Source organism: Schistocerca americana, chromosome 8, assembly GCF_021461395.2.
Source record: "Schistocerca americana isolate TAMUIC-IGC-003095 chromosome 8, iqSchAmer2.1, whole genome shotgun sequence".
NCBI lineage: Eukaryota > Metazoa > Arthropoda > Insecta > Orthoptera > Acrididae > Schistocerca > Schistocerca americana.
In genome coordinates this window covers 519,213,107-519,240,456 of record NC_060126.1, presented here as the reverse complement: position 1 = coordinate 519,240,456, position 27,350 = coordinate 519,213,107, and the positions used below count along the sequence as shown (strand labels likewise).

Sequence of the window (27,350 nt, the reverse complement as noted above, 5' to 3'; positions counted from 1 at the left end):
GCCCTCCGTAGGTAACGCTAGAATTCAATATGGTTAACCCACCCTGAGTCTAGATGACAGCTTCCACTCTAGCACGCACACGTTGTCAGGTGCTGGAGAGTTTCCTGGGGAATGCCAGCCCATTCTTCACGGAGTGCTGCACTGAGCAGAGGTATCGATGTCGGTCGGTGAGGCCTGGCACGAAATCGGCGTTCCAAAACTGTTCTATAGGATTCAGGTCATGACTATGTGCAGGCCAGTCCATTACAGGGGTGTTATTGTCGTCTAACTACTCCGCCACAGGCCGTGCATTACGAACAGGTGCTCGATCGTGTTGAAAGATGCATTCGCCATCCCCGAATTGCTCTTCAACAGTGGGAACCAGAAAGGCGCTTAAAACAATGTAGGCCTGTGTTGTGATAGTGCCACGCAAAAACAACAAGGGGTGCAAGCCCCTCCACGAAAAACGCGACCACACCGTAACACCATCGTCTCCGAATTTTACTGTTGGCACTACACACGCTGGCAGATGACGTTCACCGGGTATTCGCCATACCCACACCGTCATCGGCTGGGAGTATTTCAGATGGTATACTGAACAAGTCATCATTGGTAACATAATGCCTAATATTCAATACTGCCGGTTTTAATGGTACAATTAATTTCTCTTAGTCATTAATATTTTAAGAAGCCAAAAGATTTTAACCGTATGTAATCCAAATATGTGCTGCACCTGGCTTAAGTAGAAATCACTTCAGAAAATATTTTACATTCCTTTTCTTGAGAAAAGTAATAATCATTTCGTTTACTCGCAATTAATGCACATAAGGGTTTTTTACAAAAAAAAAAAAAGATAGTCTTTCATCGCAATATTCACTGAATTGGGGTATCGGATACAAAAATATAGAAAATGTTGCACACACCAGCAAGCCTTGTGTAAGACTGACAAACGTCAGTGTTGCACAGTAGAACAAGTGGGTGCGACGTGGCCTCACAGTAGAACAAGTGGGTGCGACGTGGCCTCACAGTAGAACAAGTGGGTGCGACGTGGCCTCACAGTAGAACAAGTGGGTGCGACGTGGCCTCACAGTAGAACAAGTGGGTGCGACGTGGCCTCACAGTAGAACAAGTGGGTGCGACGTGGCCTCACAGTAGAACAAGTGGGTGCGACGTGGCCTCACAGTAGAACAAGTGGGTGCGACGTGGCCTCACAGTAGAACAAGTGGGTGCGACGTGGCCTCACAGTAGAACAAGTGGGTGCGACGTGGCCTCACAGTAGAACAAGTGGGTGCGACGTGGCCTCACAGTAGAACAAGTGGGTGCGACGTGGCCTCACAGTAGAACAAGTGGGTGCGACGTGGCCTCACAGTAGAACAAGTGGGTGCGACGTGGCCTCACAGTAGAACAAGTGGGTGCGACGTGGCCTCACAGTAGAACAAGTGGGTGCGACGTGGCCTCACAGTAGAACAAGTGGGTGCGACGTGGCCTCACAGTAGAACAAGTGGGTGCGACGTGGCCTCACAGTAGAACAAGTGGGTGCGACGTGGCCTCACAGTAGAACAAGTGGGTGCGACGTGGCCTCACAGTAGAACAAGTGGGTGCGACGTGGCCTCACAGTAGAACAAGTGGGTGCGACGTGGCCTCACAGTAGAACAAGTGGGTGCGACGTGGCCTCACAGTAGAACAAGTGGGTGCGACGTGGCCTCACAGTAGAACAAGTGGGTGCGACGTGGCCTCACAGTAGAACAAGTGGGTGCGACGTGGCCTCACAGTAGAACAAGTGGGTGCGACGTGGCCTCACAGTAGAACAAGTGGGTGCGACGTGGCCTCACAGTAGAACAAGTGGGTGCGACGTGGCCTCACAGTAGAACAAGTGGGTGCGACGTGGCCTCACAGTAGAACAAGTGGGTGCGACGTGGCCTCACAGTAGAACAAGTGGGTGCGACGTGGCCTCACAGTAGAACAAGTGGGTGTGACGTGGCCTCACAGTAGAACAAGTGGGTGTGACGTGGCCTCACAGTAGAACAAGTGGGTGTGACGTGGCCTCACAGTAGAATAAGTGGGTGTGACGTGGCCTCAGTCGCGTCGGAACAAAGGATTTGGCGGCAGACTGTCGCCTCTCCGTCGACATCGCCTTCTCGTTTCGGCCTCTACCAAAGCCTATCTGTGCTTGTCAACACACACCGGCCATGGTCCAAATGGATAAGAATGTAACTAAATATTTGGTCTTTTGTCGACGTATTTGGTGTGTGCCGACATTCACCAAAGAACGTCACATTCACCAGCTTGAGTCTCCCACGGTAACATGCAGGGTCGTTGCATCTAAGCTGACAGGGTTTCGAGTGCGGCAGTGCGGGCTGTACAACATCGCAAGGCGCTGAAACATCGCGGTGCTCGCAGAGTATGCAGAAATAAATGATAGTTCCGTTTTGTGGCGCCAGGTGAAAGCGGAGAGTGGAATGTTTCCTGTTTTAACGCCCGTTGCTGTGTGTCGTTTGGCGGCGCGTGTTGATTTCTATTGTGAAGTGACTTAATGTTAAGGGTTAAGACGGTTGAAGTTTCCCGTACGAGACGCAGGGGCTGAGCAGAAGAAAGATCCTGGCTGCTGGAGGAGTTTTTTTTTTATATAGAAGGCAGAAACAGCAGTGCAGCATTGCGAGAATAACGCAGACAGAAAAAGCTGCATGTTAAAAAATATGCCAAGGAATACGATCAAGAAATATGAATAAACAGGACAATTAAGTGGTGCAGAAGGCAATGGGAGGCGGACCATTCCCATGGCAGTAGCTGTAACCGACCGCGCAGAACATGCCTCAAATTCTGCAGCCAGCTTCCGAGCTACGTCACGGGGACACTCTCTTCCCTAGACAAGAGTTCAAAATATTTTGCGGCGTATTTTACACTGCTATCGCTACAAGATTCAGAATGTGCACCGAATGAAGTCTTAAGATATGCTACAATGCTGTGACTTGGGCTTTTTTTTTCTTTTTGCACGCATCGAAATGGATGACTTGTGGTCAGGTAGTTTCATTTCGACAGACTAGGCGCATTTTACTCTGCACGGTGCCATGAATTCACCGAAATATCGCATATGGGGTTCTACTCCGCCACCTGTTGTGGAGGAGCATCCAGTGTAACCATCTTGTGTGACTGTGTGGTAGGATTTCACAAGCTGCTTCATTCTCTGTCCCTTTCCCGTCGAGGAGATGACACTTCGTGGGCCTGTTAGATGGACCTCCTTGTGCAACACGTGATTCCAGCTTTGCGCATGTCGCTTTCCAGGTGAAAGATGTGCTTGGAGAAACCTTCAGTAACGACCGCATCATCTCTAGGCTGAGATGTGTGGCCATCCTACATCCACGTTATTTCTGGCTGTTGGGGTATCTGGGAGATGGTATCTACCAGAGATGTATCTGGACTCTTCCTGATCTGAAGGATAGCATGTGACGGCGTATCACTGATTACACCGGATATGCTGCGAGCAACTGTCGACCACGCTGTGTTACTGATGCAACGTGCTGCCTAGTCAGTAGAACATACTGAAGCCATGTTGTAACTCGTAACCATGTCCTAGTAATCATTCCAGAGCCACCGTTACTATGTATTTGATTGTTCCTCCCCTTTTCCACCACCAACCAGAACATTATGACTACTTAACAGCGCCATATTTTCACCTGGTGACAGAAAGAGGAACTTTCATTGTTTTCAGTATACTCCGCTAGCGCACCGATTAATGAACATACCTACGATGGTTGAGCATTCTGTGAAGTATATGACCCCCACTAAAGTGCTCTGAATACCATTAGCTTAATTATAACCATCTGTACTCGTATTAATGTCCTAACGTCGAAAGTTCCAGGGGGCTTTTCGCAGATGGTGCTGTCGTAGAGAGAGAAGTCGCAGTAATAGAAAACTGTAGCGAAATGCAAAAGTCCTGCAGAGAATCTACGCCTGGTGCAGGTTTGGCAGCTGAGTCTCAACAAACAAATGTAACGCGTTGCCAATACCAAGACAGAAACATTACGGTTGCACGACTGCAGAAGAGTAACTGCAAACAGTCACATCCCTGGAATACCTAGGAGTGTAAGTACAGAGATATTTCAAGTGGAACGACCACATAAATCTAGTGGCAGGTAAGGGAGATGACCAATAGATTCATTCAAAAAATCCTCGAGAAATATTGTTCATCCACAAAAGACGTAGCTTACAAAATCCTCGTTCGACCGAGACTAATACTGCTCGTCAGTCTGGGATCAGAAACATATCTGAGTGACAGGATATCCAAATAACAGCAGCGAGTTTCGTAACACATTCATTTAGTACGCGCGAAAGCGTCATTAAGATGCTCAGCCAAGTACAGCGGCAGACGTTGCAAGGGAGGCGTTCTGCATCAGGGTGTGGTTTACTGTTAGAAGTTCCGAGAGCTTAGCTCCCTAGGACAGTCAACAAATACCTCGTATATTACCTTCCTCCTACGTATATCTCGCGAAAAGACAACCTCCTTTCTGCGAATTTTCTACACCGTGCGCAGTCTCTCACACTCTACCTATCCCGCCATTCGTCTTCTCGCACGGCCCTGTCCTGCATCGCACGTCTCACACCATCGGTCCAATGTAGCCGCGGTCTCTATCTTTTTTTTTTTTTTTTTTCTGTGTCGCGGAGGTCTCCAGTGCCGTATGTTTTAGAGGATACCTTTCCTCTAGCATTATTCTAGTATGTCCATACCTTGTTAGCAGTTTATTTTCAATTGTGTGAAAAGTATCTTTTGTAACTCCCATCTGTTCACGCAGCACTTCGTTTGTAATTTTGTCTCCTCTTGTTAACTCACAACTGTCTCCAAAACTGCATTTCCACATCGTTTAATTTCTTCTTACTGACCCTGTAGACTTCCCACAGTTCAGCACCATATAGGGAAATGCCCTCAAATATGGTTTCGTATATCCTCCTTTACAAATTTTTTGACGTCTCCTTGTACTTCTCCGAGGAAGAAGAGGCTGTGTCTTTCATGTTACGAAAACTTAAAGAAGAATATGAACAGTGAGCAAGGAAAATTAACTGTACAAAGACTGAATACTTGGTTGTCGGAGGTACAGGAAGGGATCTTCTTATAGATGATGGATCTATAGTCAGGGATAGGCATTTCGGATGAAGGAGGAAGGGAAACACAGCAACAGGAGGGGAAACACAGCAACAGGAGGGGAAAAACAGCAACAGGAGGGGAAACACAGCAACAGGAGGGGAAACACAGCAACAGGAGGGGAAACACAGCAACAGGAGGGGAAACACAGCAACAGGAAGGGAAACACAGTGCAGGAAGGGAAACACAGTGCAGGAAGGGAAACACAGTGCAGGAAGGGAAACACAGTGCAGGAAGGGAAACACAGTGCAGGAAGGGAAACACAGCGCAGGAAGGGAAACACAGCGCAGGAAGGGAAACAGTACAGGAAGGGAAAAGGTGGCAATTAAGCAGCGGAAAGACCATGAAGGTAAAATTGGCGAGATTCGAAGCACATGCGGCCTACCGGCATCGTTCTTCCCGCGAATCATTCATGTCTTGAACAGAGAAAGGGGGAAGTGACTGGTAGACAAAGTACCTTCGGCCACACATGGTAAGGCGACTTGTGCCGTACAGATGTAGATGAGTACCTTCTAAATGAAAGAAGGCGTAAACTTTAGGCAACGTAACTACCGACTAGGACTAGAAAGCTTTTATTTTCAGTAGAGCCATCCAATTTTACGAGGGTTATATCTGTTACACGCCTGCACATAAAACAATGCGGTACTTTTCGGAATTTTCATTTAGCTTTCACAAATATTCAGTGTGCCCTCCACAAGACTCACGACCAATATCCAGGCGATAGACAAACTCGTCCCGTACTTGGGCGAATATCGACTGCTGTTGCTAAGCGCTGTTGTAGTACACCCCAAGTTGTCGGAAGGGGAGCCACACAGTCTGAGTCTTTAAGGGAGCCTGTCAAAAATTAAAATAACTTACAGTGCGATCAGACGACCTAGGAGGATGATGGTGCCATACGAGATCCGTACCATACATGATCGACCCATGGTTGAGTTAACTCATTGTTAACAAAAACAGTTATGTCGGTGCCAGTGTTTTAGTACAGCGTCCTGTTGAAAAATGAATTTTTCTGCGTTGTCTCCCAACTACGGAAAATCCACATCTGCAACATATTCAGATACATGATTCCTCTAGCAGTCTGTTCCGAAAAAGAGAACGATTTGTAACTCTTTTTCGTGAACCACATAAAAGTTTGGAGACTCTCTCTCGTGCTAGACTACGACTACACTAAATACAGGGTTATTACAAATGATTGAAGCGATTTCACAGCTCTACAATAACTTTACTATGAGATATTTTCACAATGCTTTGCACACACATACAAAAACTCAAAAAGTTTTTTTAAGCATTCACGAATGTTCGATATGTGCCCCTTTAGTGATTCGGCAGACATCAAGCCGATAATCAAGTTCCTCCCACACTCGGCGCAGCATGTCCCCATCAATGAGTTCGAAAGCATCGTTGATGCGAGCTCGCAGTTCTGGCACGTTTCTTGGTAGGAGGAGGTTTAAACACTGAATCTTTCACATAACCCCACAGAAAGAAATCGCATGGGGTTAAGTCGGTAGAGCGTGGAGGCCATGACATGAATTGCTGATCATGATCTCCACCACGACCGATCCATCGGTTTTCCAATCTCCTGTTTAAGAAATGCCGAACATCATGATGGAAGTGCGGTAGAGCACCATCCTGTTGAAAGATGAAGTCGGCGCTGTCGGTCTCCAGTTCTGGCATGAGCCAATTTTCCGCGGGCTATTCGTGAAACTTGCCCGCACGCGTTCAACCGTTTCTTCGCTCACTGCAGGCCGACCCGTTGATTTCCCCTTACAGAGGCATCCAGAAGCTTTGAACTGCGCATACCATCGCCGAATGGAGTTAGCAGTTGGTGGATCTTTGTTGAACTTCGTCCTGAAGTGTCGTTGCACTGTTATGACTGACTGATGTGAGTGCATTTCAAGCACGACATACGCTTTTTCGGCTCCTGTCGCCATTTTGCCTCACTGCGCTTTCGACGGCAGAAACCTGAAGTGCGGCTTCAGCCGAACAAAACTTTATGAGTTTTTCTACGTATCTGTAGTGTGTCGTGCCATATGTCAATGAATGGAGCTACAGTGAATTTATGAAATCGCTTCAATCATTTGTAATAGCCCTGTAGTTAATGATTACAATTGCAAAGTGCTTAAATTGGAAGCCTCACACACATAACAATGTGGGAAACGCAAACCGAAGACTGCGATTTACTGGCAGAACACCAGAAAGTGCATCAAGCCTACTAAAGAGACTGCGTATACCAAGCTTGTCCGCCCTCTTTTAGACTACTACTGTGCGGTGTGGGATCGATCAGATGGGACTGGAGGAGGATACCGAAAACGTTCAAAGAAGGGCAGCTAGTTTTGTATTATAGCGAAATAGGTGGGAGTGCTACGGACATAATACGTGAATAGGGGTGGAAATCATTACAACAAATGCGTTTTTCGTTGTGGCAGATATTCTCGTGAGATTTCAGTCACCAACTTTCTCCTTCGATTGCGAAAATTTTCTTTTGTCGCCCACCTACATAGGGAGAAATGATCGTCATGATAAAATAAGAGAAATTAGAGCTCCACAGAAAGATTTAAGTGCTCGTTCTTTTCCTGCGCGCCGTTCGAGAATGGAACGGGTTGCGAACTAGCTTCGATGAACCCTCTGCTAGGCACATAATTTTAAATTGCAGGGTAATCATGTAGATGTAGACGGCTTACGTTCTGGTGACCCACTTCTCCACGTACATGGAACTAAACGTGAAGGGAAGTTATATTACATCTCTATCTCCAGAAAGAATTCACCAAAGCTCTACACATTGTTATTTATCGCTATCGTGAAGGGGTTGTAGCAGTTGAGTCGTGTGTGCTTTTAAACGGAGACGCCGCCGTACAACACGCCTGAGACACGCACACATGAGGCATGGTCAACTCTTGGCTGACACGACGATTACATATCTGTGGGCTACAGGCACAACAGTGCTTAACGACCGGACGGACGGGCCCAGTGGCTTTTTCCTTACGAAATAAGCAGGGCCTTCAACCATCTGGCGCCATCCTCGTATTCTTTGAACAGCACGAGATGCAATGGCGTGCTCTTCACTAAATCGCGTCGGATGCATGTAACTGAACAGTATGAACGCAAAAGCCCTTTGTCGCCATATTACCACCATGCAGACTTGACGCACTTTGGGTTATGAAGTGGACGAACTGGCTACTCCAGGGAGACTTCTGCTGGGAAACACATGAACCGGTAACATTCGTTATGCTAAACTTTCAGTTTCGATGGATAGATCGAAATTCACTCGAGTTTTCTATCTTCATTCATCAAGAAGGTACAGATTTTGAAGCACCCCGTATTTCATCGAGTTAATCTCTCGTCTTCTTCAGGGGTAATTGCGGGGAGCTGCTACGTTTTAACGCACAGTTTGTGCTCTACCCCTAAAGGCACAGTCGGCTGTTTGAGCTATTATGCACTGCAGGGAGGGAGAACAAATTGGGAACGTTTGCGAGGTGGTTTCCACTTCGGCCATTTGCTTTAAAACTAAAATTCTAAACTTGGTCGGAATAGGACAATGTAATTTAGTTCTGGGCTACTGTCACTACAAATTACTACGAAGGATGTAACTGTGTTCAGAAGGCATGGATTAAATACTGTTAGTGGTGGCGAGCTTACAGCTGTCAGAAGTAGTTTATCCTGTGATGAAATTGAAGTCGATAGTTCCCGTGTGTTAGTGTGGGTAGAGGTAATATTTGACAACCGGAAAATGTAATTATTAGTTCCTCTTACCGAACCCTCGACTCATTTGATATAGCTGTTTAACAATTTAAAGAAAACTTGAGTGTCATTTCAAATAGGCATCTCACTCATAGAATTATAGTTGGTGGCGGCTTGAACCTATCCATGACATGATATGATATGATGCGGAAAGTATATTTTTAAAGTCGTTGGTAGGGATAAAACATCGTCCGAAATAGTGCTCAGAAAATTATCTTGAACAATTAATGCAGTAACCAACTCGAAGTGTAAATGGTTGCGGAAACATATTTCACCTCTTAGCAACAAACAATACTGAGCAAATACGGAGCATCATGAAGGATACAGGGGTAAGTGACCACAAGGTGGTTGTTGCAGGGCTGAAGCCGTAATATCCAAACACACCAAAAATAAGCGCAAAATACACCTATTTAAAATATCATATAAATATTCACTTGACGCAATCACAAGAGAGACTCCATTCCTTCCAATCTGAATGTGTAAGCGTAGACCAGACGTGGTTTAAATTCAGAGAAGTAGTAAAGACGGCAATTGAGAGATATATTCCAAATAAGAGATAGCACTGGTGGCCCATGGTACACGAAACATCACAATACTGTTGCAGAAGAAACGAAAAAATAACGCAGAATTTAAAAGAGCGCCAAACCCCCAACAATGGCGTAGTTTTACAGAAGCTCGAAATTCAGTGCAAACTTCAATGCGAGATGCTTTTAATAGTTTCCACAACGAATGTCTCGAAATCTGACAGAAAACCCAGAGAGATTCTGGTCGTATGTAAAGTACACCAGCTGCAAGACGCAATCAGTACCTCCACTAAGCGATAACAATGGTGATGTTACGGATGACGTTGCCACTAAAGCAGAATTACTAAATACAGTTTTCCGAAATTCCTTCACCGAAGAAGAAAATATTCCGGAATACGCATCAAGAACAACAACAAACATGAATAATTTAAGAGAAGACATCCTCGGCGTAGCAAAGCAGTTTAAGTCACTAAATAAAGGCAAGGCCAAATTGTTTAGCAGTCAGGTTTCTTTCGGAGTATCTGATACAATAGCTCCCTATATAGCAGTCATATACAACCACCCTCTCGTTGAAAGATCCGTATCAAAGGATTGGAATGGAATGGCAAGTTGCACAAGATTCACCAATATCCAAAAAGGAAATAAGAGTAATCCGTTTAATTACAGACCCATTTCGTTAACGTCTATTTGCTGTAGGATATTTTAACATATGCTGTGCTCTAGAATTATTAATTAATTCTAAGAAAACTATTTATTAACAAATAGCCAGCACAGATTCAGAAAATATCGCTTTTGTGAAATACAACTAGCTTTTAATCCTCGCAAAGTAATGAGTGCTACCGACAGGAGACATCAAACTAATTCCATATGTTTAGATTTCCAGAAGGCATTTGACATCGTTCCTCACAAGCGACTTCTAATCAAATTGGTGCCTATGGAGACGTCTCAGTTGTGCGATTGGATTCGTGATTTGCTGTCAGGTAGATAACAGACTGCAGTAATTGCCGGAAAGTCATCGAGTAAAACAGAAGTATTATCTGGCGTTCCCCAAGGAACTGTTACGAGTCCTCTGCTGTTCCTACTCCACATAATCGATTTAGGAGACGATCTGGGCAGCCCATTTGAATAGTAAATTCATTAGATGATCAAAACCATTACAAAATGATTTAGATAAGATACCCGTATGGTGCGAAAAGTGGCATGTACTCTAAATAATGAAAAGCTTTGAGTCATCCATAAGAGCACCAATTAAAAGGAATCCGCTAAATTTCGGTTACACTATAAATCACACAAATTTAAAGGCTGTGAATTCAAGTAGATACTTACGGATTACAGCTACGAATAACTGTAATTAGAGCGATCACATAGATAATGTTGTGGAGGAAGCAAAGCGAAAACTGCGAGTTATTGGCAGAACACTTGGAAAATTCAACAGGCCTACTAAAGAGGCTGCTTACACTACGGTTCTTTGTCCTCTTCTGGATTATTGCTGTACGGTGAGAGATCCGCATCGGATAGGACAGAGAGGACGTCGAAAAAGTTCGACGAAGAGGAGCTCGTTTTGCATTATCGCGAAATAGGGGACAGTGCCACAGAAACGATACCCTAACTGGGGTGGCAATTATTAAAGCAGAAGCGATTTAGGTTGCGGCAGGAACTAGAAGAAATTTCCATCACCAGCTCTCTCGTCAGAGTGTGAAAATATTTTGTTGGCGCCCACCTACATAGGGAGAAATGATCATTATAATACAATAAGAGAAATCGAAGATCGCATGGAGAGATTTAAGATTTCGTTTTCCCGCGCGTTGTACGAGAGTGGCACGGTAAAGAAATATCTTGGTGGTGGTTCGATGAACCCTATGGCAGGCACATAATTGTGAATTACAGTGTAATGAACTACATGTAGGTGAAAAAATGAAGCATCCGGCAGAAATGTCGGGTTTCTATGTAACTACGCGCACACGCACACGCACACGCACACGCACAGGTAGAAACGCCACCAGTGTGCTTTGGTGTTTGTCGTGTTTAGTGTTGTTACCAGGCCTGCTAGGGTACATGTTGAGTGACCACTATGGAGGACACGCAGATGCCCTGTTCTAGTTTGAGACAGCATTATCAGCACCTGTGTGATTTTGAAATGGGCCTCATTGTGGTTCTCCATTTGGCCTGCTGGTCGAATTGCGCAGTGCCCAGATCTATGGGGCATCCGGATGTGAAGGCGGCTCGATGATGAACTGCACGAGAAAGCGAAGACCGGCACATTCGCTGCCGAGTTTCCACTCGTACCACGTCCAACAACCAGAAGGGACGAACGCCGTGTTGTGCACGACGCACATCGTAACCCGCTCACATATACGTCTGCCATCCGAGAGCACGTAATGAACTCCGAGCCACATTCTGAGTCTTCCAAATCTTCAATGTTTTCGAGAGGCACAATGGTGTTACTGCTGGCGTCATGATTGATGACTGATGGTGACTGGACTATACTGAGCCACAACAATGCTCATCAACACAAGGCACGTGCGTGTATGAATTGTCTACGTGATGATGATGATGATGTACTCCAGTGGCCAGCAAGGTCCCCCAGAAGAACATCTGAGAGACCACATCGGACGTGAACGCTGTTCCAGCGCCGGGTATGCAGGATATCGAGATCGAGTCAGAACAGTGGTGGGGCAGCTTGGCTCAGGAGAGGGCAGAACGGCCTTATTACAGCCTTCCAAACCGGATCTGTGACCGCATCCAGGCTAGAGGGGCTGCGACGCCATACTGGTAAGTGCACCCATAACGCCAAATTCTTTGTAAACTTGATTTTGTAACCACTGAAGTAACATCACATACCCTCTCAACTTATTTCGCTTCCTCCTCTCCTCCTGGGTGCTTCACCTTTCAGGTTTGCGTACCTCAATCGGTAAAAAACAGAGCCCTTACAGGACCACCTTGTTGCCCCTCTGTGTGTCAGACTGGTAAAAAACCCTCCTCCTCAGTGGCTTGTAGACGTGTCAAGCTGTGATTTATGTGACCAACTGAGGTCTACGGCCCTTTGGCGGTGTAAAACACTGAAGGCACTAAATCAATGCCGTCGAAAATACTACCATTTATGCCATACTCGCAAACCACGAGTCAAAACCTATAGGATACTTCCCGTTCACATAGAATCATGAAATTTGGCAGGAAGCAAGGTTTCACAGTATAAGCAAACACAAAAAATCCAAATATTGTTGATTTCTAATTATATCTCACGAAAAAATACTGCTTTTGTCATTTGTTATCCAACGTCAAACTTGAAATCTAAACAATCATGTAGTTCTGTATTCGGCCTGACTGGATCGCAGTGATACATGTACGCCTGTTTCGCAACTAGAAACGCCTTATTGAAGTGAAGTAATCGCTCCTGGATATCTGATGATGGATAAATTACGAAACGCGTCATATGAGCAGTAAAGCCATCATACCTTAATTTGAAGCCGCGTTGACTATTAATCGATCGTAACTGTTTGAGAAATACGTAAAGGTTTCCAAATACCGCTACCACCCACGAAATCTGTTGACAACTTAATTATTTATTTAGCGAAATATTGCTATGTGATATATCATCAGGCTATATTGGCATTACAAAAACTTTTAACTATGTTTTTGCAGGTATTAAGGCTTCTTTACATGACTGCCGTGATCATCTTTGTTATTGTGGCGTGTCAGTTCCCTTGCAATGTAATGAGAGGGATCGCTATTTCCACGGCCGGTTTGGGCTTCTTCACCATTGTTTAGACTTTAGAACGGTGTGTTTGAAGCACGATACATGAAACAAACAAGCAGTGCAGGACACAAGATCTTATAACAAAGAGAATTACAGCAGTCATGTAAAGGAGCCTTAATATCTGTGTAAACATGGTTAAATGTTTTTGCTATGCCAATATAGTCTGATGATGAGATATCACCTTGAAACACGTCGCTAAATAAATAACTCTGTTATCAACAAATTTTGTGGGTGGTAGGGGAATTTCAAAACCTTTTTACTGAGTCATGCCTTGCCTGATGTTTGACTTGCACCATTGCGACCTAGCTGCCCTGAGTGGAGAACTACTGATTATTTTAAAAATATTATTTAAATTGAAAAAAATTCTGAAATCTTGCAACTCCTGGAACCGATACCTTGCAAGCTGGCAACAGGCAAAAATGGGAGAGATTCTAGATACCCAGAACGGATGAATTGTCTATACACACAATTAAGTTTGGAATCACCCCTGAGAGCTCGGGTCCTACTAGCAACTGGCCAATTTTATTGTTGTCATGCAGTGTAACTCAAAAGGAACCGTGGGACTGCGCCTCCAGATGAAACGACATGCTCGGAGGAAAAAAAAAAAAATGTATGTAGATGCACGAATGTTGCGTATGTACCTCTATAAATACATGGCGGGCTGAATACCGGGCAAGACATCAAGCAGGTCGCAGTACGGTCGGCCACTAACATCTATGGAGTACAGATTCTATATTAGGGCCTCTTTTTAGCTGCGCACCCGGACCTCTCAAATCCCGAGATAAAAGTTTACAGCCCCGAGAACGCTGAGATTGAAAGAATGTGGCCAGCGCCGCCGGGAGACCAGCTCGGAGGGAGATAAGGCGAGAGATAAAGGCGCTGCGGCCGCTCGCTGCCTCCAAGTGTCTCGTCTGCTCACAGGTAGGCGCGGGACGGCGCGGCCGCATTCCCGTACGTGAGAACAGCAGGAGTGAGTGAGGAGGTCCTCCTGGGTAGCTGCGTGGTCCACCAGGCAGGTTGCTAACCTGAGACGCCCAGATTCGATCGCCGGCCGGATCGGACATTTTCTCCAATTAGACACTGGTTGTTGTATTGTACTTACATTCGTATCGTCATTTGTTGTTGTTGTTGTTGTTGTTGTTGTTGTTGTCTTCAGTCCTGAGACTGGTTTGATGCAGCTCTCCATGCTACTCTATCCTGTGCAAGCCTCTACATCCCCCAGTACCTACTGCAGCCTACATCCTTCTGAATCTGCTTAGTGTATTCATCTCTTGGTCTCGCTCTATGATTTTGACCCTCCACACTGCCTTCCAATGCTAAATTTGTGATCCCTAAAAGCCTCAGAACATGTCCTATCAACCGGCCCCTTCTACTTGTCAAGTTGTGCCACAAATTCCTCTTCTCCCCAATTCTATTCAATACCTCCTCATTAGTTATGTGATCTACCCATCTAATCTTCAGCATTCTTCTGTAGCACCACATTTCGAAAGCTTCTGTTCTCTTCTTGTCCAAACTATTTATCGTCCATGTTTCACTTCCATACATGGCCACAGTCCACACAAATACTTTCAGAAACGACTTCATGACACTTAAACCTATACTCGATGTTAACAAATTTCTCTTCTTCAGAAACGCTTTCCTTCCCATTGCCAGTCTACATTTTATATCCTCTCTACTTCGACCATCATCAGTTATTTTGCTCCCCAAATAGCAAAACTCCTTTACTACTTACCGACAGGAAAGTCTCCTCAGACACACTGTCGTATCGTCTTTCTACTACTGAGATGGCCGTATGGGCACGAACCGAAAGGCAATAAATTAAAAAAAGAAAACGAAGAAAGGAATGAGTCCGAGGAATGTAATCAACAACCTATAGTACAGCCACTTGTCGATAACAATCAACTGTATACCAAATACTCTCAGCAATCTAGTAAACGGTGTGCTCCGAGATGAACTAAAAGTTATGGCGAGTTGAAAGTAACGTTAACTCCCCGATACCACATATCAAAGACTTTGCTTCTCTCATTGTTTAAGCGCATCTTTCCTGCTGCTAAGATCCTGTGTTCCAAACTACAGCTTTTCTGTTATGGATATCAACCACCATCACAGGTGCACTATCTGATCAAAAGTATCTGGACAGCCAGATTTAAATCTCAACTGACCACTGGGTGCCGCGAGTGGTGCACCCGCCACTACAAAAGGAATTTCCGTGAGTAGGGGAGCAGTGACCTGACCACGGAATGGCTCTGTCAGGAGAGCTCAGTTGCTTCGGAAGTGCACCAGGCATTCCACGTCACCTCACTAACAAATCTGTAACGGACATTTCAACCTTTCTGAAGTTGACGAAGACCACTACTAGCGATGCGAATGTGAAGTGGAACATGAAGCAACAATCGCGGCTATACCAGAACCGTACAGTCGTAACGTACTGATGCTCAGGGACCGTCGAGAATTGCTGAGGGTGTTTGCAAAAAATCACATGTGACCAGTGGAAGCAATCACTCTTGAGTTCCAGAGTGCTACCAGCAGTCCAGCACAATGGCTGCCGTAGGTAGTAAAAGGGATGGGGCATGGTACTCGAGCAGCTCCGCATCAGCCACCCGTTTCTGTAGACAGTGCGAAGCGACGGTTGCTGTAGTCCAAAGAGCGACGCCAATGGGCACTGGACGACTGGAAACGAGTGATTTGGAGTGACAAATCATGCTGTACGCTGTGGCAATCCCGTGGACGGCTGTGGATTTACCGAATGCCTGGAGGGCGTCACCTACCATCACATGTTCAAAATGAAATGGCTCTGAGCACTATGGGACTCAACTTCTGAGGTCATCAGTCCCCTAGAACTTAGAACTAGTTAAACCTAACTAACCTAACGACATCACACAGACCCATGCCCGAGGCAGGATTCGAACCTGAGACCGTAGCGGTCGCACGGTTCCGGACTGTAGCGCCTAGGGCGACTGTAGCGCCACTCCGGCCGGCACCATCATATGTAGTGCCAACAGTGGAGTATGGAGAAGGTGGTTTAACGGTATGGGAGTGTTTTTCGTGGTTAGGCTGTGGTGCCCGTATTGGCTTAAGAAAACACTAAACGGAGACAGAGGAACATTTCGGACGATGCGTGTATCAACATGACAATGCACCCTGTCAAAGCAGCAAATGTGAGGCACTGGTTTGCGCGCAATAACATTCCGGAAATGGACTGGCCTATTCAGAGTCCCAAACCCAACTGAAATGAACATCTTAGGGTTGAATTAGAACGTCTAGTGTGCTCTAGACACCAAAGTCTACTATCACTACCTTCTCTTGTTTCGGCTCTTGAGGAAGAATGGATTGCCATACCTCCAGTCACATTCAGACAGTCAACTGGAACTGTGCACAGGGTGGACACACCATGTGTTAGTGTCCAGTATAGGTGTCCGGATACTTCTGATCAGACAGTGTAGATTGAAGTAACTGGTCTCCGGGAGCTCCAGCTGTTTGAAACAAACAGTGCCGTCATAAATCCCGCAGGATTCCAAAGACGCGCCAGCCTTTGAGCACTGAACGATATTAACTCGTATTTGGAAAGGCGGGAATTCAGATCCTTGTCTGGCTATTTCTCTAAATCGTTTGCAGTAAATGTTGCGAAGATTCCTTTGAAACGGCTGAGCTGATTTCATTCCCCCATTCTTACACAGAGCGAGCTTCTGTGTCGTCGTCGACATCTCCTAATTAAACTACCACGATGCGTTTCTGCACTAGACTATCTTCTGGTGCCCTATTTTTTCCTCATCATCTCATCTGCGCAACGGCCTAAAATCTCTCATTGTGATCTTCCTTAGGTCCAGAAGGTTACGCAGTCTGGATGGACGTAATTGAATTCGACTGCCATGAAAGTAGACCAACTGTGGGCAGACGTACGCGCTGGATACAGGGATGGACAAAAATATGGATACAACGCAGAACCGTACCTGATACGGTGTAGTAAAAACATTGGCATTCAAAATAGCTTCCAGGCACCTCGGGTTGTGTAAAAGGTAAGTCCTGCATCGTTTTCAACGAAAACGTCTACCATTCTTCCTGCAAAACAGTGGCAAGTTTCACGTACCAACAATTGAGATGGATAGCGTTCACGGACCATTCTCTCCGAAGTAGACCACGAACGCTCATGAACATTGAGACCTGGTGGCTGTGGTGCCTTCGTGCTCACTAAACTAGTCCTGGACGATGCGAGCTATGTGACTAAGGCCCTTGTCGTCTTTTAACATAGCATTACAGTTTGGGGGCAAACAACGTACCACTGAATGGAGCTGAACAGCCAAAATGCTCACAATTCTCAGCAGTAATGCGGCCTTGCACAGTAACCACGGTGATCAAACCAAGTCATCGGCCAAAATCCGCCATGTTTCACTCTTGGGGGTCGCAAACTCGGCCGGAAGTTGGAAACAGTCTGAAAGAATACTCATCCGACCAAATGACTTTCTTCCATTGCTACATAATGCTGGTTTTATGGCTTCGGCTCCATGATTTTGTGACGACGGTTTCATCTCAGACCGTACCATCTGCAGCTCGTGCAACAATTAAAATCGGAAGGTTATGGCAGGCCCCTTCAATTTTGCATAACAATTCAGGAATCATTTGAGGATGAACATTTCGCCTCCAGACTGATGGTATTCAGAGACACAGCAACATTCCATGTCTTCCGAAAGGTTAGTCGCTACAGTGTGAGAGTGGGGGGCACTGAAAATTCTCATGAAATTGTGGTGCACGAACTAGACTAGCCGAACGTTAATGTTCTCTGTACGATGTCACAGACGAAGCTGTGGGGTGTCGTTTTTCTTATGTGAGAAGACCGTGATGGCTGCCTCTTACCTTGCTATGTTGCAGCTGCGTTCTTTTCCACAACTGACTGCTGATCCCGAGAATTTTATCTTGCAGCAAGACGGGCCACCCCGTTACTGGAGCATCGATGTTCGCCGCTACCTAAACGACGAACTTCCGCGCCGCTGGATTCGGCGAATTGGTGAAGAATTTGTGGCTTTGTTTCGTTGAACCCTCATCGCTCGTCCTAATGCCTTGTCAGTTCTTCCTTTGTGGGTACTTCAACGATCGTGTTTACGTTTCCCTACTATCAAGAGCACTGGAAGAGATTAGAGATTGCATCAGTGTATGGAACAAACTTGGCTGCCGTTTGAACCTGTATCGTCTGAGCAGAGGGCACTCATAGAACATTTACAGAGTGGAAAATGCAGACTCGAGTTTATGATTCTGTTCATCCATCAGTTATATTTGGACATGTAATACACTGTAAGGAACGAAAAAAGAAGAGGAAACGACGCACCATGAAGGCGTTATGCAAATTCGTCGCTAATTGATATTCATACAGGTATCGACGGAAAATGCAAAATTGTAAACCTTGGCGGCCGATGGGCGAATGTGTGGCGCTGCAGTGCGATTTCACCACGCAGTTGGCAAGGATGGTAAACAATGGACATTTCCACACAAGGACATAAAGTCTTTGCGAATTTCATTTCGTATGCTCAGCTGGACAGTAACTATGCCTCGATATTTGCGAGTTACATTCCGTGTGCTCAGCTGGACAATAACTATGCCTCGCAGATAGGCGCATTAGCAATATACTCATATGTACGCATTTGAGAGAGGACGTGTAGTTTGGCACAAAGATGGTGGTTGGAGTAATCGGTGAATCGCTCGACATCTGAACAGGATCAATGCCACTATTCGATCATTTAACAGGACTGGGTGAACCATGGCCGAACACAATATCAAGGAGGAAGCAATCAGCAGAGAGACAAAAGGACAGGCAGAGGCGCAGTCAGACCCCCATATTCATCACTGTCATCGATCCGACGCGCAACTGATGCTTCACTGTACGCAATGACCAGTAATAGGCGGCTCACAGCCCCTCGCGCCGACTACCATTGACCACTGCACATCAGTGCAGTGATGTCGGCCACATTCGGACTGGAATCGCCTTGACTTGAGTAAAATAGTGTGTGTTCAGTGATGAGTCCCACTTCAAAATGAGCCCCTATGAGCAGCGAAGACATATCTCAGACACCCCTGACAGCAGTGGGATACTGGACTGCTCAGCCGCCATAGGGCCCAACAACCAAAAGTGATGCAGGACCCCTTTGGCTGCCATCCGCAGCACCATTACAGTGCAGCAGTATGTCGACGATATTCTACGCCTAGTTTTGTTGCCCTTCCTGGCAAGCCATCCTGGGCTTACATTTCAGCAAGATAAACCCGCCCGCACATTGAGTGTTTCTACTGGTTGTCTTCGTTCCTGCCAAACCCTGTCTTGGCCAGCAAGGTCGCCGGATCCCTCCCCAACTGAAGAAGTTTGGAGTAATATGGGCAGGGCCCTCCAACCATCTCGGGATTTTTACGATCTTACGTGCTATTTGGACAAACTGGCACGATATCCCTCAGGAAGACATCCAACAGCCCTCCCAAATCAATGTCAAACCGAGTAACTGCTTGCTTAATGGCAGAGGTCGTTCATCTCGTTATTGACTTGCTCGAACTCTCAAGCTTTTTCTCTGGAATGAATCATATTTTTCTGAAATTGTAATTTTTTTCTGCACGTGCGTATCTACCGATTTCCGTCCCATTAGAATAATTCCTTCATGGTGCGTAGTTTTTCTTGACTTAGAGTATACTTTGAAAAATATGGATCTTTCAAAATGAATGAATCATTTATGGGAGTTCTACATTTCGGGCACGAACTGATTGATGCTTGTCCAGGCATGTTTGAGCCGTGTGGAGGCGTAAGGGATTTGTGCACGCCTGTGCAAAACGCTTGATGAGTGCTTGCCAAGCATGCAGTTACATATGTATCCACCTTAACACTTGCTGAAACATGAATCTCCACAACTGAGAAAGCTGTAACTCTCAACCAAATCCGTATTTAGTAAATGGGGCCTGGCCATCCAGAGAGCAAATATCAACATTTCAGACGACTGAGTCGCGAAGGCCAAGGAAACCCTGCTGCAGATTGGAACAGCGCCCAAGGACGTGTTGCTCTGTGTGTGCCCCCCGTTCATTCTGTTTGTCTGCATGTGAGCAACAAGTGTGGCCAGAGGCCGGCAGTCTTGACCGACTTCTCGAGGGCGGTCGCTGCGACCGAGGAGGGGACAGACGGAGAGAGAGAGACGGTAGCGTCCTCCGAGGGACGACCCCTGCCAGCTCAGTCCTTCCGGCTGCCGCTGAAGACCAGCCACAGCCACCTCCTGCCACGGCGCTGTCTGTGGACGTGTCGAGTCCTGCACGAGCCTTCTCACCACCAATTTGTACACCAAGTCTCTCAGCTACTTCCCGTTCAATGGCCAGTAATCAGATAAGCACAATGGACGGAAGATTATTCACCACCAGGACACATGACGCTGCTACTGTGTGACACTACCTCCACTTGTAACACAGGCCTCCATTAAGCGATTAGCGGAATCCCTAAGTTTCTTCAGCTATCCTATATCCAGCTTAGGCCACTCACTGAATTTCAGATCTCGTACAGCTAGCAAATTGCAGTGATGCTGATTACTACTTTTCACGGACTGTTCCGGCTAGTTCCACACATTTTCAGTAGGATTACACAGGGGTGTCCAACCCTTCGCCCGCGGGACGCATGCGGCCCAAATCAAATATCAATGTGGCCGAATAAGTTAGCATCCCACGATCGGTAAAAAAAAAAAAAAGAAAAAAAATCTATGAAATTCCGTCTATGTAAAGTTATGATAAACTGATTATTTTCAGTTTGAAACTCCCACCACAAGATGCTATTCTCTCGATGATCCATCCAGTTAACACTGCCACCGGTACTGTATTTCAATCCCTAGCCATCGTCAGATGCGCTGGTCTGTTATCTTACGGCTACTTCAGTTGCAACTCCGAAACTAGAGATTCACAGACGTATAATAAAATTAATATATGGAAATACAGTGAAGTTCTGTGTTATTTCTCTACCATTGTGATGATCCTTTTTCATAGTAGCTGTGATTACTACAACTTGGTACAAGTTAGAAATCTTCATGTGGATTGCAGTTACTGCTACTGTTTGCTATCTAGTAGCACAGTAATTGTGTAAGTACCGGAAGTGAAGTGCCACATTCATTCTATGATTTGCTATTACTTTTACAAGCAGTTATTAAAGATGCCTCACATACAAAATATCAAATTAATTCTATCATCTTGCATTCTTAGAATAAAGGATCATAAACTAATAAATTCTAGTTAAATAGGTTCACTATATACCTCCGATGGTCTCCCCCTTTTTTTCTCCGCGTTCATGTTAGTGTTAAATATGTTATGTGCGGCCCAAAAAAAGTTGTCGTCTTCCATTCTGGCCACGGCATGGTAAAATGTTGAACACCGCTGGGTTAGAGTGAGTGATTTCTGAACCCAAGTGTAATCCTTGACAGATTGGTCACTTTTCTAAACAGTGTAGATTAAGAAGTGTAAGCCCATGTAATGCTTACCACGTTTAACAGATCTTTTGGGTTACAGTTTGATATATCAAGCGCAGATTCTGGTCACATTTTTTTTCTGAATTGTATTTTGTGTTGCAAGTGAAATAACGCATATTAATTATTTATGTAATCAAAGGTATACATATCTCTAAATGAAAAAGTAAAAGCTTGATATTTTTTCTGGAAATTCTTTACACTATTATGTTTGAAGCAGACACTTAAAAACATGTTGCTGTTATACATTATGGTTTAAAATATTCAAGAAGTCATTATAAAAAAATTGCACTATTAACACTGATTTTATTTGAAAATTTCTTTAATTTTCAAATTTAAGTCTTAAGAATAGTCGGTTGTTATGTTTTAAGACAGTATACAAAATTTCAGTCCTCAGTTTTTAAACGATGTGTAGCAGCACAAGTTGAAGTTGGTTTCTCAACCTCTCATGCATGACACTAATGTATCATCGGCCCGCCCGCCCCCTCCCCCCCCCCTCCCCCCTCTTCCCCCCCCTTCCCCCACCCCCCATCCCACTACTACTACTACTACTACTACTACTGCTTCATTTGCTTCTTTGGTGGCATCCAACACTGACTTTTCTGCTTCGAAGGGACTCCTATGGTCACTGCAATTAAAGTTCTTTGCATATTTAGTCCGCCAGGCACTTCCATCAGTTCCATTAAACATTAAACCTTAAACCTTGAGACTGCACCGTCACTGAAACGTAGTATAGCATCCAGCACAGTAGGCTGTTTAGGTTTCTATGTTGGTAACGCCGCGTAGCTCTGTGTGAAAATCGCTGACTGTGCTGTGTTCAGTCTGTGGCTGGTTTATATATATAATTATGACTTTTGACACTATTAAGGTAAATACATTGTTTGTTCTCTATCAAAATCTTTCATTTGCTAACTATGCCCATCAGTAGCAACGCCTTCAGTAGTTAGAACCTTTTATTTCGCTGGCAGTATTGGCGCTCGCTGTATTGCAGTAGTTCGAGTAACGAAGATTTTTGTGAGGTAAGTGATTTGTGAAAGCTATAGGTTAATGTTAGTCAGGGCCATTCTTTTGTAGGGATTATTGAAAGTCAGATTGCGCTGCGCTAAATATATTGTGTGTCAGTTTAGTGATGATCAGAATAAGTAACGAGAGAACTGTCTGAGTACGTTCAGTTTTGCTCAGCTGTTTGAAAATCAAATAACTTAAGAGGTTTAGCAGCACAGTCATACTTAATTCTCAAAGGGAAAGTTTCAACACTTATTTTCAAACCAGAAAGCTTTTGGTACCTGTTCCCACACACAGTTGTTAAAACTCATTTCGATTTTGAGTTCTACCACTTAATTACTTAACGATCTTGTGTCACTAAGAGACTGAAAAGTCCTAAGAAAGGAACAAGTGAGAACAAAATTTTGTTCCAACAAAGCTGTCTGCATGACGCGTCGGCGACCTCATGTGTGAAGACACTTTGAAATTCCTCTAATTTTGGAGCTTTCTTCGGTAGCAATCTCTCCAAGCAAACTTTTTCTTGTTTAGAAAACTGCAGAGAATTTTGCAAGACGCTTATTCACGTACCAGTCTTCTTAAGATGGGCTGATTTAGCGCGCCAGTGGAGGGACGATAGGCTGCTTGAGTGATTGTCAAACCAGGAACGAATGCTCTGAAGACGACACGACTCATTTCCTTCACAATCTGGCGTTGTTTTCCGTCTCTAATAAACTTGTTGGAACGTTAATTGATGACCTTCCTTTTTTTTAGACGATAGCATAATCTGCGACCAATCTGACGTTGCTGTTTACTTTGGCTGATACAGAGTGTATCGGAAGCACTGCTTCTTTGTTGCACGGCTAGACTTATCGTTGTTCCTGATAAACACACGCTATCTGGGACAAAAACAGTCCGTTCTAAGTAAAAAAAGACGCAACACGGAGAAATTGTTGGAATGGGACGGAAATCGGTAGAGTTGATGTTGACGTAAACGTACAGAAAATAAATGATAGCAAATTAAGAAAAATTTGATGACTTATTTGAGATAAAAAAGCTTGATAAATTGAGCAAGTGAATAACGCGTTGGTCCACTTCAGGCCCTTCTTATTCAAGCAGCTATTCGCCTTGGCATTAATTGATGGATTTGTTGGATGTCCTCTTGAGGGCTATCGTAATAAATTCTGTCCGACTACCGTGTTAGATCGTCAAAATTCCGAGATAACTGGAGAGCCCTGGAAATAATGCGCCAAACGTTCTCAGTGGGGGAGAAACCGGTGACTTTTCTGGCCAAGGAAGTACCGGTATTTGGCAAGGATGAAGACAAGCAACAGACGCTCTCTCTGTGTGCGGGTGGGCATTGTCTTGCTGAAATGTGTGCCCCGGATGGCATAACGTGAAGGGCAACAAAAAGGGGGCGTAGAACATCGCCGACGTACCGCTGGGCTGTGAGGATTCCGCAGGTGAAAACCGGCGGGCGGGGGGAGGGGGGTCCTGCTACGAAATGTAATGTAGTGGCACACCAGACCACCACGCCTGGCTGCCTGGCCGTGTAGCGGGCGCCAATCAGGTTGGTATCGCACCGCTTCTTCACTGAAGCCAAGTCCTAGTACATTCAATGAGTTTCCACGCTTAAGGCATGTCTGGAAACGTCGCAAACAGCGGTGGTAAACCAACCTGACTGTCGCTCATCATGTGGTCCAACGAACGAGACTGACGGTCTAGAGCGCCATTTCTTTTCATAGCAGAATCCCTGTGGTTGTTATTCCCGGAACCATTACAGCACAGCGGTACGCCGAAAATATCCTACGCCCCGTCTTGACGCCATCCTACCTTGCCCAGCAATGTCGCCGGATCCCTCCCCAACTGAGAACGATTGGAGCATTATGGGCAGGGACCCTGAACCAGCTGCAGATTCTGACGATCTGATGCGCCAATTGGATGGGATTTGGCCCGATAACCCTCAAGAGGACATCTAACAACTGTGAGTCAATGCCAAACTGAATAACTGCTTGCATAAGGGCCAGAGGTGGAGCAATGCGTTATTGACTTATTCAATTCGTGAAGCTACTTTTCTTTAATAAATGGTCCAATTTTTCTAAAATTGTAACTGTTTATTTTTTTGTAGGTGTACATCACATCTACCAATTTCTGTTCCATTCGATAATTCCTTCGCGGTGCGTCTGTTTTTGGTCTTAGAATGCATTTCCGCACAGACTAACTTTAAAGTACCTGGAAGTCCATCTTCATACAGAATTGTTGCGGGAACTCGGCTGCTTGGAATAAAATGAAAAACACATTCAGCCGCCTATATTTCCTTTTTTTTTTTTGCTAGCAGTTTCGGCGTTGCTCTACCCCATCTTCAGGCCCCCTGACGAAGTGATCGTGTTGTTAAGAAGAAGACAATGGATACCATTGTCTGTTGGCCCCTATTTCGACTGTAAGAGGTGCGATTCTTCCTACACTTCTTTCTTCCTGAAGATGGCGTAGGGTAGCGCCGACACTGTAGCAAAAAGTAAATAAAATTGGAAATACAGACGGCTGAAAATCTTTTTAATTTGACATTTTAAACGGCTAAGAGTCGTCAGACGCATCGTCTGTGATGTTTCGTCAGGTATTTGTGATTTATTTTTTGTTTTTTATAGCTTGAGACAGCCCAAACACATGCTGCTCATTAAATGTTTTATGCTAGTCCCTTTATTGAGGGAAAGTGTGTGTTTTTAAAGGCCAGTGTTACGTGCCCATTCGATGGAGTGGTCCCATATTTGTCTTATACACTTTTCGATAAGCATTGCCTGAAACAGAATAATAGCCAGTACTCCAGCAGCCCAGACCAGCGTTGCCGCGCAGTGGTACCACCAGTCAGCGCGCACCAGGGCTGTGCTGGAATACAGGCCGCCCTCCGTATTTTGCTGTTCCTGTGGACACACATCGATAAAACGTACGGCGCGCTAGACAAATGTGGGACCACTCTGTCGAATGGGCGCGTAAAACACCTCTTTAAAATTCATTTTGTGCGCAAGAGAAAACAAACCGACGTAACCGTCGGCACTGACCATCGGATGAAAGATGAGATGAGCGGTATTTTTTTCGGCTTTCGCAAAAACGGAATTGCAAGTATCCGCCGAAACAGTACAGAAAATGCACCTGAAGACTCTTAGTATAGAGGGCGATCAGTAACCGCCTAAGAAGCTTGTAAGTGTGTTGCAAGGTAAGTCGTGCTGAGAAATGTTAAGAAAAAAAAAGTGGATACGTTTCTCAAGTAAAGAACATATGGCGACACAACCATGACAAATGCGTGCAGAAGTTTCAACCAGCCTCTGTTCACATGTGGCTACTGCACTGTCCAGTCACGTCACGTTAATGTTACAAGCCGACGTGCAATCATCACTCTGAGACGGCAGCACTAGGAGTAGGGAGTATATAAAGCGTGTCTCGTGGGGGGCGGGGGGGGGGGGGGGGGGGAGGAGGTGCGAGAACAGTGCAGTCGTTGTCGTAATGGTAATGCGGAAACGGAGCGATTTATCTGACATCCAGGAGAGCATCATCATTGGCTTTCTGACCAAGGGTAAATGCGTTCCCGAGACGGCTAAGCCTGGAAACTGTTCGCGTGCCGCCGTGTTAAAGTACCGGGTGATCAAAAAGTCAGTATAAATTTGAAAACTGAATAAATCACGGAATAATGTAGATAGAGAGGTACAAATTCACACACATGCTTGGAATGACATGGGGTTTTATTAGAACAAAAAAAATACCAAAAATGTCCGACACACAGCGCTTCATCTGATCAGAATAGCAACAATTGGCATAACAAAGTAAGACAAAGTAAGACAAAGTAAAGATGATGTTCTTTACAGGAAATGCTCAATATGTCCACCATCGTTCCTCAACAATAGCTGTAGTCGAGGAATAATGTTGTGAACAGCACTGTAAAGCATGTCCGGAGTTATGGTGAGGCATTGGCATCGGATGTTGTCTTTCAGCATCCCTAGAGATGTCGGTCGATCACGACACACTTGCGACTTCAGGTAACCCCAAAGCCAATAATCGCACGGACTGAGGTCTGGGGACCTGGGAGGCAAAGCGTGACGAGAGTGGCGGCCGAGCACACGATCATCACCAACCGACGCGCGCAAGAGATCTTTCACGCGTCTAGCAATATGGTTTTTTTTTTTTTGGTTCTAATAAAACCCCATGTTCATATTTATAGTGACATTTTGATCACCCGGTATATCGTGAATAGCAAAATGGAGCTATCCAAAACCGACAGCAAAGAAACTGTTGTGCACCACGGGGCATAAGTGGCAGGGGTGAGCGAGGACTGCGCAGATGTTAGACGTGCAGCTGTGGAGCAACCGGCCACCCACATGAACCAAGAGGCTACCAACAGTGTATCCTCAACGACTGTTCAACGAACGTTGCTGCTTGCGGGCTCGGCAGCAGCCACCTGGTTCATGCAGCCACGTTCGCTGTTGCTCATCGGTGACGGAGGCTGGAATCTGTGCGCGAATATCGCAACAGGACCAACACTGGAGGACGACAGGTGGCCGTTCCAGATGAATCACGTTTTATGCTCCATTTGACAGATGGCCGTTGTGTACGGCGTGAAACGTCTGTAAGCGAACACACTGCAACTAGGAGGGGGCGTCATGGTCCGGGGGATGTTTCAGTGGCATTCCGTGGGTGATCTCGTCATTCTGGGACGAACAGAGGATCACAGCAAGTATGCATCTTTCTCTGGGGACCATGTGTGCCCCTACACGCAGTTCGCC

General features: G+C 45.4%; 1 protein-coding gene across 1 annotated transcript in view; it reads right to left on the bottom strand.

The window, feature by feature from the left end:
* Positions 1-27,350, bottom strand: part of LOC124625787 (organic cation transporter protein) — a 471,790-nt gene that overhangs the window by 195,648 nt on the left and 248,792 nt on the right. The gene's annotated exons all lie outside the window — the stretch shown is intronic.